General features: G+C 37.6%; 2 long non-coding RNA genes across 2 annotated transcripts in view; one reads left to right on the plus strand and one right to left on the minus strand.

Annotated features, from left to right (window-relative positions):
• Nucleotides 1-15,458, plus strand: part of LOC137239696 (uncharacterized) — a 98,616-nt gene that overhangs the window by 68,403 nt on the left and 14,755 nt on the right. The gene's annotated exons all lie outside the window — the stretch shown is intronic.
• On the minus strand, nt 1,212-12,757 carry LOC137236935 (uncharacterized). The gene is made up of 3 exons (XR_010948713.1): nt 12,620-12,757; nt 3,323-3,487; nt 1,212-3,210 (listed from the first exon to the last, which is right to left on the minus strand). It is a non-coding gene; the product is annotated as an uncharacterized lncRNA (long non-coding RNA).

Consider the following 15,458-nt stretch of genomic DNA (forward strand, 5'->3'; position numbering starts at 1 on the left):
GAAATGGAGGAGGAGAGAGCAAAGGCGGAGGAAGAAATAAGTAAAACGGTGACAACAAGACCGTCAACGGTCAACCATGGGATGCGCAGTTTCCGGCCGCTGTTACAGCATGAAAGAAGCGCGGCGATAGTAAACAAACGTCGAAACGAACGAAACAACTGGCGGCACCACGACATTGGACTCCAAGGAGGCCCGACCAAGTCATCCAAACGCGGCAGACAGCAGCGGCGAGATAAATCGACGCCATATCATTCTGACGCCCAAAATATGCAAGCACTATCGCGTGGTACACCGGAAGGCTTCCGAACCGGCCGGCTGCTCCCAGCCACTCCAGCGCCCATCATGCGGTCTTTCGTGCCCATTGCGCCGACGGCCATCGTACGCGTCGAATCGCGTGGGCACCTACACTTGGTACGTGCGATCATTGATCCCTGCGCCGCCAGCACCATCGTCGATGCAGAGCTGGTACGCGATTTGCAGTTAGAGCGCCAAGGACCAGGGCAATGTACCCTTATTCTGCGCGGCAAGTTCGGGTCAACGACTCGTGTCACTACCCAAGCCGCCGTGGTCAACGGCCACTATCGGTTGAGTCCGCCATCCAATGTGGATGCAAAGGTTGCCGTTCCATTTGAATTTATGCGGCTTGCAGATCCGCAGTTCTACCGCTCATCGCCAGTTCGTCTTACACTCGGCGCTGATCTATACGCCGAACTGATGGTGAGCGGAACGCCAGCAACAACAGTTGGCGGTCTCCTGACCCAACCGACCGTATTCGGGCTGGTGGTCTCAGGAGCCTGCCAAAAATAGGAGCGTTTCATTAGAACTAAGTAATTACAGCACGGAATTTAAAACCACGTACGTGTATTTAATAACATCTTTTCTTTTTCTTCTCAGGACAACGAGACACGAAGTCCATCGTGCGACGTGCAGTGCGTGCAGTCCGCATCTGCACATCGACATAACGGCTTACTGGACGTGCGATCGCGTGTCATTCCTTTTTTTCCTTTTCATTCTTTTTTTCTTTGTTGCTTACGGCAAGGGGGCCGGATGTTTAGGCCACAGGCCTAAATATATCTCCCCCCCCTCGTAACATAACTTTCTTTGTTTTATTTTCTTCGTTACTACCACCCGCATATTCTTGTGATATACACACAGGCATGTGTGAGTGGTAGTACGTATGTGTCTTGACGTTTACCGCTGTGAGCCCGTGGTACAGCAACTTTGTTGCCGGGAAACCCAACGAAGTGGCTGTATCGTGGGTTCATCGGCTCATGTGGAAAAGAGTCTCGTCCTCTTTTAATCCAGCAGCCAGCAAAGGAACACGTAATCGCCCGTTCACGTAAGTTCAACTTTTCAAAATTATTTTCACATATATATCATTTTCCACAACATTTGTTAAACCTTTTCTTAACACTTGTTGTATTTATATAAATAAAAGCACTTTGTGAATTCTTTTATTAATACGAAATCCTTTTGGTGTTTTTATTTTCTTCCTTTTTTTCGCCTTAACCTAATCTTTAACAAATACGTGGGTGCGCGCCGTTGCCACCACGCATTTGTTCATATATATTTATATTTATTCCTCCATCAATGACAAACAATTTTATTATATCTTCTAAAGTTTATGATATGTAATCTGAAGCAGGGGTGGGCGGTGCCACGCCTACTTTGTAGATATGTATGTTTCGAATATTTTTTTTTTTGATGAAGAAGTGGGCGTGGTTATGAACCGATTTCGTTAATTTTTACTATTCCCATCGACATATCCAATTCACCCATAAAGTTTGGTTGTCTTAATTAGTTTTCGAGTTTCACCTCATTACCAGCCTCGATAGCCGAGTTCGAAAAAGAGGCAGTGCCACGCCCAGTTTTGAAAATTATCAAAATAATATTATATTGGCTATATTTTCATTGCAAAGTTTTAAATGGAGCTTATTTCAATGAAAAATAACAGAAATATTACAGTTCGAACAATGATTTAACACCGTTTAAACAGTTTTATGTAAAAGTGGAGATGGTCATCACCCGATTTACGACATTTGGCGGAATTAAGAACTTTGGCAATACCAGGCAACTTTAGTATCCATATCTTAATATCTCTATAAGTTATAGCTCTCCAAAATTTGCAATTTCATTTATCTATATGGGGGCGGTGCCACGGCCATTTTCCAAAAATTTCAAAAAAAATATTCTTTTGTTTCACTGGACACCCTATGTACAAAATTTGAGCCGTGTGTGTTGAACAGAATCTGATTTAAAGCATTTTTGACGTTTTTTGATATTGAAAAAATGGGGTAGTTATTGTCCGATTTTACTCATTTTAAATACGAAACCAGTTGGTGTAAAAACCAATATACATTCCAACTTTCGTTAAGATATCTAAATTTTTACTCAAGTTATCGTGCCTACATACAGACGGACGGACGGACGGACATGGCTCAAACGATTTCTTTTTCGATGCTTATAATTTTGATATATGGAAGCCTAAATCTATCTCGTTTCCTTTAGGGAGTTACAAAGTTATAATACCCGTATGCGAAGCATAGCTGGCTATAAAAATAGTAAAACTACGAAAAGAATGAGAAGGCGAGATCGGCAAATTGAGAAATATGATTTTTTTTGTGTTTGCAGTGTTTTTAACATAGATTTTGATAATTTCGCAGTGATATTAGACCTTGTTGACTATATGCAAAATCTGTAAACAACCTTTAGGAAGAACAGCGAATTTCTTGACTGGAGACTCGTTTTTGTGGACTTTTTCTAGGTGACGGCTTATGACCGTTTGCATTTTTTTGCAAAAAAAACAAAAGTTAAGTTTAGCTTTTCGTGTGCTTGCTTGGGCGCATAAGTCCTTGTCATCAATATTTCCCGTGAACGCTGGAATGTTTATTTGATCTGAACTGTCTAAGTCAGTTTCAATAGAAAATTCTCCTGAATGGTTCCAAGATATGTCGTTCCCATTTTTGTTAGGATCTCCAAGTGATAGGGATTGGGGGCATACTTCAAAAGACGAAGAGAGGCCACCATTTTCAAAATCTTTGCCCTCCAAGCTTGCATCCAATTCCGGATCATCCAAGCTGTTTATTATCTCAGCCGCTGTTTTAGGACCTTCAGTCCTAATGTAGTGCTTATCTAGCTCAGTAATACTTTTCTCAAGTTCGTCTTCAAGCGGTCGTGGTGGAACATCATTAAATGCGTTACTCTCGAGACCTAGTAAAGTTAGAAGTATTAATATATTTTTTAACATGAAATTACAGTAGCCCTTATTTTTTTAATTTTCTTCAGTATCTAATCTACAATACAATACGATTTAATCACTTACTTAAAACTTCGTATAATATAAGACCACTGCCGAGATCTTCTTCCTGCATGATCTTTACTCGTAGATTAAATAAATTTTGTAGTTATCAAGCCGTACATTCAATTAATTTTTTCAGTTACTTATAATTTATTGATGTTTTTAAAACTCCAACTCGAAGGCCCAGTACTTTAAATAAAAAAAAAACAAAAACAGATAAAATTATATATATTTTTTTAAAGCTCTCGCGGAAGTTAGCATTACCATACCAAATCAAAAAAAAGAAAAAAAACAGTTTATCTCTGCACAACTAATTTACAACAAATTCGTACAACACACTTCACGTAAAATAATTTTGGATTTTTTCTGCTTAAACTAATGGTAGTGACACTTCCGCGTGTATGGTAATGCTAACACCATACCAAATATAATAAAAAAGAAAAAAAGTCAGTTTAACTCTGAACAACTAATTTACATCAAATTCGTAAAACACATTTCAGGTAAAATAATTTTGAATTTTTTCTGTTTTTACTACACCTTTTTCAGTTTATATTCAGAAAGTTTCAATTCATATTCAGAAAATTACAAATAATATTCAGAAAATTACAATTCATATTCAGAATTTTCATTTCGTATTCAGAAAATCACATTTCATATATAGAATTTACATTTCATATTCAGAAAGTAACAATTCATATTCAGAATTCCATTTAATATTCAGAAAATTTCAATTCAATCCGCAGCTCTACGAAACTCTTGTGAAATGGAAATTATGAATATGAATTGTAATATTCTGAATATGAATTGTGACTTTCTGAAAATGAAATGGAAATTCTGGATATGAAATGTGATTTTCTGAATATGAAACTGAAATTCTGAATATGAATTGTAACTATCTGAATATTAAATGGAAATTCTGAAAATGAATTGTAACTTTCTGAATATGAATTGAAATTTTCTGATTATTAAGTGGAAATTCGGAAAATGAATTGTAACTTTCTGAATATGAAGGGGAAAAATTCTATATATGAAATGTGATTTTCTGAATACGAAATGAAAATTCTGAATATGAATTGTAATTTTCTGAATATTATTTGTAATTTTCTGAATATGAATTGAAACTTTCTGAATATAAACTGAAAAAGGTGTAGTAAAAACAGAAAAAATCCAAAATTATTTTACCTGAAATGTGTTGTACGAATTTGATGTAAATTAGTTGTTCAGAGTTAAACTGACTTTTTTTCTTTTTTTACATGTACCGCCGACTTCATCGTCATCGAAAAACGCACTTTCATAAACTTCAAAAAAGGAAAGTGGGAAGAATATAAATCTTTTACAGACAGCCGCTTTGCTGCCCTCCCTATCCCGACTGATGCCCGCCAAGGGGAGGGTGCCTTCCGCAAGGTCATGAATCCACCTAGGCACGTTTCATTCCCGCCGGGAGAATTCCCGAAATCCGGCCCCACTTCCCGGCGGAGGCCGCAAACTTAGCGAGAGAACGTGACCTAATAAGACAGCTTGATCCAGGCGACCCCCAAATAAGGGATATAAACCAACGCATCAGATTGCTTGTGGACGAACACAAGCGGGCGAAATGGGAGGAGCACCTAAGAGGTTGTAACCTCTCTACCGGTGTGGGTAAACTTTGGTCCACCGTAAAGTCCCTATCGACTCCGACTAAGCACAAAGACAAAGTTTCCATCGCCTTTGGCGACAAAGTGCTGTCGGATGCGAAAAAATGCGCGAGCGCTTTCTGCCGACAATATATAATGCATCCTTCGGTCGACAAAGATAGACGGAGAGCCAATAGACACGCACATAAACACGAATTCAGCGCGTCACCAATCACCATCACCGCTAAAGAGGTTGAGGACGCCATTGGTCGGGCTAAACCATCCAAAGCAGTGGGCCCAGCCATGTCGATGCTTAAAAACCTAGGGAAAGAGGGTTTCAAGTATTTAGCGCATGTCTTCAACCTGTCTATTTCCACCTTTGTCATACCCGAGAAATGGAAAATGGCCAAGGTGGTCCCGCTACTAAAGCCTGGGAAACCAGCTAACATAGGTGAGTCGTATCGTCCGATATCTCTCCTATCGCCAGTGGCAAAGACGCTTGAAGCCATTTTGCTCCCTTATTTCCAAGCAAATTTGCAGCTAGCCCCTCATCAGCATGGCTTCAGAAAACTCCATAGCACTACCACCGCGCTAAATGCCATTAGCACCCAGATAAATTGCGGTTAGAATCAATACCCCCACCATAGAACAGTACTCGTAGCGCTAGACCTATCAAAAGCTTTTGATACGGTCAACCATGGTTCGTTACTGCAAGACCTGGAAGGGTCTACCCTTCCCCCGTGTCTTAAAAGGTGGACCGCAAATTATCTGGGTGGTCGGCAGGCATCGGTGCAATTTAGAAACGCAACATCAAAACCAAGGAGAATTAAACAAGGGGTGCCACAGGGTGGTGTCCTATCCCCACTTTTGCTTAATTTATACATATCTAAGCTACCTGCACCACCGGAAGAGTGACAATCGCTTCCTACGCCGATGACTGCACAATAATGGCCACAGGCCCAGGCCCAAAGATCGATGCGCTATGCAATAAAATAAACGGCTACCTCCCTGATCTCTCCAGTTTTTTCGCCACGCGAAACCTGGCATTATCACCGACTAAATCTTCCGCGACCTTATTTACAACATGGACGTCCCAAATGTCGGACATTTTGAACATCCACGTCGATGGCACTACACTACCGACTGTCCTACACCCTAAAATCTTGGGTGTGACGTTTGATCAGGATCTACATTTTGGTGAGCACGCAGCCGCAATTGTTCCGAGAATTCAGAGCCGTAATAAAATCCTCAAGTCCCTCGCTGGCAGTACCTGGGGAAAAGATAAAGAAACGTTCATGACTACATACAAAGCAACTAGCCAGCCGATTACGTGCTACGCGTCACCCATATGGTCGCCAAGCCTAAAAATTACCCACTGGAAGAAACTGCAGGCCTGCCAAAATACTGCTCTCAGAATCGCCACGGGCTGTCTTCTTATGTCCCCAGAACACCATCTGCATAATGAGGCGAGAATACCCCCCCTCAGGGAGAGAAAATAGATGCTGACCAAACAGTTCCTGGGCATCCCAACAGACATCTGATTGACGAACCAGCACCGCCTAGGGGCTTAAGGAGTCATCTCCGTAAACTCTTACCTATCCAGAATCAACCCCGACATACAAAATGTATGCCCCGCTTGCAATGTGTTCCCACATGACACCAACCATCTCTTTAATTGTAATGTGGAACCAACGCCTCTAACACCCCTTTCCATATGGTCCACCCCTGTTAAAACGGCAAGTTTCCTTGGACTCCCGTTAGAGGATATTGATGACAATTTGTGATCGGTCGTGGCTATTAGGTGGGGCGGGCATTGCTACAACAACAACAACAACTGCTAATACGTTAACAAAAATATCGAGGTATCAAACGGCGCGTCTTGACATCAGTATTACTAATACGAAGGCGGAAAATAAAAATTTTAACTCGTTCAAAAGATATTAACGAAAAACCGAAATAGACCCGCGGGTACCTCCGAAACCGGGGGTGGTATCTATAGTATTTTTGCGCAGAACACCTTTCTGCGTTTGCGGCCTTCGGCCGCGCTTATAAAAAATAACCCTGAGCTACGCCATGCCACGTCCGGGTGTGTGGTTTAACCGTGGCTACCGCCACGGTGATGCACAATTTTTTTTGTGGGTACGAACACAACAACCACATGCAAATCGCCAACTTCAACTGCAAATATCTCCGGACAGAGATAAAATTTTTCTTTTCCGCCTTCGGATTATTGTTCTCGAGATTAATACGCGTCTTTTGACTTCTCTCGATATTTTTGGTAGCGTATTAACAGTCGACCCCTCAACTAGACTATTACCCAAAACACTTATACACACAGTTTTTCTTGTGGTACTACAAAATCATCAAAACAACAACAACCACATGAAAATTTTCAATTTTGTTTGCAAATAACTCCGAAACTAGATAAAATTTTGAATTTCCGCCCTTGGATTCGTGATCCTGGGTGCAAAGCGCCTCTTTTGACACCTCCTGATATTTTTGGACGAGTTTTAGCAGTTGTAAGTTAGATTAACAATTACCTAGTATTTTTGCGCAGAAGACCTTTCTGCGTTGGCGGCCTTCGGCCGCGCTCTTAAAAAATTACCCTGGGTGGGTCCAACACCGGTTCGGAGACCAAACTATATCCGCACAAAACACTTATGTTCACAATTTTTTTTGTGGTTACAACATTACAACAACCACATGAAAATCGCCAACTTCAACTGCAAATATCTCCGGACAGAGATACAATTTTTCTTTTCCGCCTTCGGATTGTTGTTCTCGAGATTAATACGCGTCTTTTGACACCTCTCCAAATATTTTTGACGTGTATTAGCAGTGTCATGCTGTCGTAAATTACCAAAAATTACCCTGAGTGGGTCCAACACCGGTTTGGAGACCAAAACTATATCCGCACAAAACACTTATGTTCACAATTTGGGTAATTGTGCAGTTTAGGGGCCCACCCTAAAACTGGGCCTTTTCTTTTGAGTGAGGTATCAAAAGACGCGTATTCAAGTCTAGATCAAGAATCCGGAAGCGGAAGTTAACTTTTTTTTACCCGTTCAAAAGATATTAACGAAAACCCGAAAAAAGACCCGCGGGTACTTCCGAAACCGGGGGTGGGATCCATAGTATTTTTGCGCAGAACACCTTTCTGCGTTGGCGGCCTTCGGCTGCGCTTATAAGAAATAACCCTGGGCTACGCCATGCCAAGTCCGGGTGTGTGGTATAACCGTGGCTACCGCCACGGTGATGCACAATTTTTTTTGTGGGTATCAACACAACAACAACCACATGAAAATCGCCAACTTCAACTGCAAATATCTTTGGACAGAGATAAAATTGTTTTCCGCCTTCGGATTATTGTTCTCGAGATTAATATGCGTCTTTTGATACCTCACTCGAAGATCTTGGCCCAACTTTAGGGTGGGGCCCCTAAACTGCACTACTAACACAATTTTTTTTGTGGGTACTATACAACCAGATGAAAACCCCAACTTCAACTGCAAATATCTTCGGACAGAGATACAATTTTTCTTTTCTGCCTTCGGATTATTGTTCGATATGTTTTGACGCGTATTAGCAGTTAACCCCTCAACTAGACTTACCAATTATGTTTTACCTTTCAATAACACACACATTTTAGCTTTGAGTTAAAGTATTTTAAGCCATTCAGGAATGGAGATTAATAATATGCAACCAAAAAATCAAAAATTTTTCAAAAATGCTGAGAGAATGCACACAATTGTTTCAATCTTTTACAGCTCTGGTATGTATATTGCAAAAATATCGAAGCGTTAAATGTTTTTGATACTTTTGTTAGATAGTCATCACAAACAAACCACCCAGATTGCGTATTCACGAGTTCAAAATTGCTACCTTCCGCGCACTACGTCACAGTTGTTTACTTAAGCAAATGAAAGAAAGGGGGGAAAAAACAAGAGTTAAGGAAAATGACGTAATAATTGCCCATAAAAAAACAGCTAAATAATGTTTACATGCGCAATGCCCTATTTATAATTCCATCATGGATACTCATCACAAATCACACAGAAGATTGCGCATTCACGAGCTCAAAATTTCTTCATTCTGCGCAACTACGTCACAGCTGACTGCTTGACCGAATGAAAGAAAGAGAGCGATACTTTCTGAATATGACTTAAAATTTTCTGAATATTAAATTGAAATTCTCAATATGAATTGTAAATTTCTCAATATAAAGGGGAATTCTGAATAAGAATTGTAACTTTCTGAATATGAAATGGAAATTCTGAATACGAATTGTAATAATCTGAATATGAAATGTAACTTTCTGAAAATGAAATGGAAATTCTTAATTAGATATGTGATTTTCTGAATATGAAATGGAATTCTGAATATGAATTGGAACTTTCTGAATATGAAATGGAAATTCTGAATATGAATTGTAACTTTTTGAACATGAAATGGAAACTATGAATACGATGTGTGATTTTCTGAATATGAAATGGAAATTCTGAATATGAATTGTAACTTTCTGAAAATGAAATGGAAATTCTGAGTGTGAAATGTGATTTTCTAAATATGAAATTGAAATTGAGAATATGAATTGTAATTATCTCAATATTAAATGGAAATTCTAAATATGAATTGTAACTTTCTAAATATCAATTGTAACTTTCTGAATATCAATTGTAACTTTCTGAATATCACTTGAAACTTTCTGAATATGAATTGAAATTTGCTGAATATTAAATGGAAATTCTGAATATAAATTGTATCTTTCTGAATATGAATTGTAATATTCTGAATATGAATTGTAACTTTCTGAAAATGAAATGGAAATTCTGAATATGGAATGTGATTTTCTGAATATGAAATGGAAATTCTGAATATGAATTGTAATTTTCTGAATATTAAATTGAAATTCTGAATATTAGTTGTAACTTTCTGAATACGGATTGTAATTATCTGAATATTAAATGGAAATTCCGAATATGAATTGTAACTTTCTAAATATGAATTGTAACTTCCTGAATATCAGTTGAAACTTTCTGAATATGAATTGAAATTTTCTGGATATTAAATGGAAATTCTGAATATGAATTGTAATTTTCTGAATATGAAGGGGAATTCTGAATAAGAACTGTAACTTACTGAATATGAAATGGAAATTATGAATATGAATTGTAATATTCTGAATATGAATTATAACTTTCTGAAAATGAAATGGAAATTATGGATATGAAATGTGATGTTCTGAATATGAAACTGAAATTCTGAATATGAATTTTAACTATCTGAATATTAAATGGAAATTCTGAATATGAATTGAAATTTTCTGAATATTAAGTGGAAATTCGGAATATGAATTGTAACTTTCTGAATATGAAGGGGAATTCTGAATATCAATTGTAACTTTCTGAAGATGAAATGGAAATTCTGAATATGAAATGTGATTTTCTGAATACTGAATGGAAATTCTGAATATGAAATGTGATTTTCTGAATATGAAATGGAATTCTGAATATGAATTGTAACTATCTGAATATTAAATGAAATTCTGTTACGAAGTATACAAAATCTGCTATGAAGTACTATTTCTTGTATGTCTTATGTTCGGACACCATGAAGATGATTTAAGTCTTTCCTGGTTTATAATTAACTACTTGTTTGTTTTCGAAATGGTACCATCGCAATATACCAGTAAAGGCTTGTTTCTTTTCAGTTGCTCTTAAACAAACATAATAATTGATTTTTAATAATTATAAGCCGATGTTAAGCTCATGAATTTTTAAATATTAAACTACTTGAATTATTTGAAGGAGCTATTTTTCCTATTGACCAATTTTACGCCTTTTTACAAAACAATAACCTTGGAGAAAAAGTATTTAGTACTGAATGAAAAAAGTGTGCATTCATTTCAAGTTTACAATCATTGAAGATTGGGAATGGTTTCTACATTCACACTCTATATTGAATTACATGGTAAAAGTCTAGTTGAGGGGTCGACTGCTAATACGTTAACAAAAATATCGAGAGGTATCAAACGACGCGTCTTGACATCAGTATTAATAATACGAAGGCGGAAAATAAAAATTTTAACTCGCTCAAAAGATATTAAAGAAAAACCGAAATAGACCCACGGGTACCTCCGAAACCGGGGGTGGGATCCATAGTATTTTTGCGCAGAACAGCTTTCTGCAATGGCGTCCTTCGGCCGCGCTTATAAAAAATTACCCTGGGTTGGTCCAACACCGGTTTGGAGACCAAAACTATATCCGCACAAAACACTTATGTTCACAATTTTTTTGTGGTTACAACATAACAACAACCACATTAGGGGGACTCATGTAACCGTATAAATGCCTTATAAAGTGTGTAAACGTATAAATTTATCTAGTGCGTAAACGAGCTGTCAAATTTTGTATGAAAAATCATTTACACAATTTGTATAAATTTACGCGCGCATTTTATTGTGTAAACGCGGTAAACTCAAAGCAATGCAACCTTGCAGACATTACAGCAGGCATTTTCATCAGAAATCTCCAACATCAGCAAGTAAATGCGTTTTAGTTTTGATTTTTCACTTAATATTGGCATTTTTTAATTTGTATAACAATCAAAAAAATTTTGTTCGGCAATAATACAGCTGATAAACAATCAAGTTTATCAAGAGTATTACTAGGTGCGTTCATATAACAGCGTGTGTAAATGGATATAATTTTACACCTTATAAGTTTATATGCTTTCATGAGTCCCCCCATTAAAAGGTAATAGTCTAGTTGAGGGGTCGACTGCTAATACGCTATCAAAAATATCGAGAGGGAAGTCAAACGACGCGTCTTGACATCAGTATTAATAATCCGAAGGCGGAAAATAAAAATATTAACGCGTTCAAAAAATATTAACGAAAAACCAAAAAAAGACCCGCGGGTACCTCCGAAACCGGGGGTCGGATCCATAGTATTTTTGCGCAGAACACCTTTCTGCATTGGCGGCCTTCGGCCGCGCTTATAAAAAATAATCCTGGACTACGCCATGCCACGTCCGGGTGTGTGATTTAACCGTGGCTGCCGCCACGGTGATGCACAATTTTTTTTGTGGGTACAACACAACAACAACCACATGGAAATAGCCAAATTCAACTGCAAATATCTCCGCACAGAGATACAATTTTTCTTTTCCGCCACCGGATTATTGTTCTCGAGATTAATATACGTCTGTTGACACCTCTCTCGATATTTTTGGTAGCGTATTAGCAGTCGACCCCTCAACTAGACTATTACCCATTAAAATTGCCAACTTCAACTGCAAACATGTCCGGACAGAGATACAATTTTCTTTTCCGCTTCCGGATTATTGTTCTCGAGATCAATACGCGTCTTTTGACACCTTTCTATATATTTTTGACGCGTATTAGCAGTGTCATGCTGTCGTAAAGAATTACCAAAAATTATCCTGGGTGGGTACAACACCGGTATGGAGACCAAAACTATATCCGCGCAAAACACTTATGTTCACAACTTTTTTTGTGGGTACATCAACCACATGAAAATCTCAAACTTCAACTACAAATATCTTCGGACAGAGATACAATTTTTCTTTTCTGCATTCGGATTATTATTCTCGAGATTAATGCACGTCTTTTAACACCGCTCTCGATATTTTTTGACGCGTATTAGCAGTCAACCCCTCAACTAGACTTTTACCAATTATATTTTACCTTTCAATAACACACACACTTTAGCTTTGAGTTAAAGTATTTTAAGCCATTCAGGAATGGAGATTTATAATATCCAACCAAAAAATTAAAAATTTTTGAAAAATGCTGAGAAAATGCACACAATTGGTTCAATCTTTTTACAGCTCTGGTATGTGGGTATGTATATTGCAAAAATATCGAAGCGTTAAATGTTTTCGATACTTTTGTTCGATAGTCATCACAAATAAATCACCCAATTTGCGCATTCACGACTTCAAAATTGCTACGTTCTGCGCAACTACGTCACAGTTGCCTACTTAAGTGAATGAAAGAAAGAGGGGAAAAACAAGAGCTAAAGGAAAATGACGTAATAATTGCCCATAAAAAAACAGCAGAATAATCTTTACATGCGCAATGCGCTACCTATATTTCTATCATGGATACTCATCACAAATCACTTAGAAGATTGCGCATTCACGAGCTCAAAATTTCTTCATTCTGTGCAACTACGTCGCAGAACTTAAATTTAGCTACAGTTTTTTTGACAGATTTCCCATTGAAGTCAACGTCAAAATGCTGCATCTAAATTTAAGAACCTACTTAATTATGACTATGAAGGTGCCCGAATGTTTTTAAGTAAGAAAGCATATTATACCACTTCAATTTTGACGGTTAGCAAAAACGAAATTGTTGTTCACTATAAACCGTTTGACATAAGCCTTTTCTATATCTTAATCTTTATTGTACTCTGCACCAAAGGGTGTTTATTCGACATATTTTTTGTCTGGCATAACTAAGGCAGCTGTACAGATGTATTGAATCTTTAGTTGATTTTTTCGAAGCTAACAAAAGCAAATACTGAAGTGTTTTATTTTTTATTCTTTGGAGTGTTCATAAAGTGCATGCATTAAATTTGCATACTAATATACTGAAAAATTAAAAGAGTTACATCGGAAGGATATTCACTTTTGTTTGTTCTTCTCCCTCATCCTCCTTCATTTCCCCTTGGCTTTTATTACATAGAGAAGGTAAGGTCCCATTTATTGCATACTTTTTGTACGAGTATCCTATCTACTAAAACAACTGCCAACGGAAGAAATAAACTGTGGAAAATATTTCTTATTTATTATCATTATGAGTAGGCTTTTTCCAATGGTTACAGCTTATTTGTCAAACCCTCTCCCATTTCAGGCAATTTAAGAAAAACGAGGGGTAAAAACCTAAACATTCCTCTTTGATTCCGAAGCGTCCACCATTTTCAAGGCAGATATCGCTTTTGTTACCTGATTATGAAATTAGCAAAGGTGCTCAGAACGATCGATTTTTGCTTTTTTTAACTTTCTAATTATTTTGTTTTTATAATTATACGAACTAGAAACTTTGTAGGACGAAAAACAAAAAACACTTGTCGCACTTTTGCTTTTCAGCCGTTTCCCATTCAAATGACTTAAGCGGCGAACACAATTGAATTTTGCGTTGCCTTGGAGCTTACGTTAAGTCACCAGCTGATTTTGAACCCACACATCCAATTCCTAATTTCATAATCCACAAAAAACTCAACGCCATCGCCAAAGAAACAAAACAAGATTCCAAAACTTACATTTTCACTTGCACTGTCAGTTCATTTGTGCAATTTCTTGCAGCTTTCACAAAACTTGAACTTTTATTTTTGTTTTATTTCATTCTAATAATATTTCAATTTCCAAGACAAAAAAAATATATTTTATTGTTTATAATGTCAAAAAATCTAAATTTGAGTTTTCGTTTTGCGTTCATTGTGGCAGGCAAAAGCTGGAGACATTGGTGCTTTATCGGTAACCGTATCGGTAACCTTTTAACAGCTGATTCGACCAACCTTATGAGGATCAATGCAATCGATTATTGGTGCCGCTAAAGTCGTAACCGTATCGTAGCCAACCAATTTGGTTTTGGTTACCGTCGTAACGATAAACAGCTGATTACGTTAGGGATACGGATACAGCGATACGACAAACGGCAGCAATGACTCCAGCTAAACTTGCAACGTACGTTACATCAAAGTAACGCCACCGCTAAATCGACGCAAAAGTCGATTGTGGTTGGGCCTTTAGGCATATGGCAAAAATATAGAAGCGTTAAATGTTTTCGATAATTTTGTTCGATACTCATGGTCAAATTATACAAGGTGGAAGCATGAAGCCCAATTATACAAGGTGGAATCATGAAGCACGATTGTGTCACCTAAAGTTTATGTAGAATTTGACAACTGATTATGAATGCTTCTTAGACCGAGAGTGCATTTTGGAAGTATGGAAAGGAATATTGAAAAGAGTAAAAACTGTGAGAGGTATTAAATAATTGTATGGTATTAAATGTAAAGATTTAAATATTTCGTGGTTAAACTAAACAGCGCGAGCAATCGCCGAAAATTTACATCGACCTAGACCGGAGATTAATGGAGAGAATTCGTTCAAATTTTGTATTTGGACTAAAACTGGGGTATCCAGCAACAGGGAATACAAATTTTGAAAAATGGGCGTGGCTCCGCCCCTTGGCGACTTAGTATTTCGCCAAAATTTGGGAGCTGTAACTTCGTTAATAATTGAGGTATCGTCGAAAAGTTTTATGGAAATAATCCGCATGCAATGGCAGTAGCGTGTGACAAAAAAGATCAAATAGATTCATAATCCCTATCATCTTTTTAAAAAATTTGATATGCACAAATATTTTTTTACTTGCTATGAGCCATAGTAAATGGTAGAGCGCACAATAAAGAGTTGAATTTACTTTCACAGCAATTTTTATGTAAAAGTGAATGTTTTGTTTCAAAATTTGTATTCCCCGTTGCTGGCTACAGCAGTTTTAGTCCAAATACAAAATT

The sequence above is a fragment of the Eurosta solidaginis genome, chromosome 1, assembly GCF_040869045.1.
Source record: "Eurosta solidaginis isolate ZX-2024a chromosome 1, ASM4086904v1, whole genome shotgun sequence".
NCBI classification, from domain to species: Eukaryota; Metazoa; Arthropoda; class Insecta; order Diptera; family Tephritidae; genus Eurosta; species Eurosta solidaginis.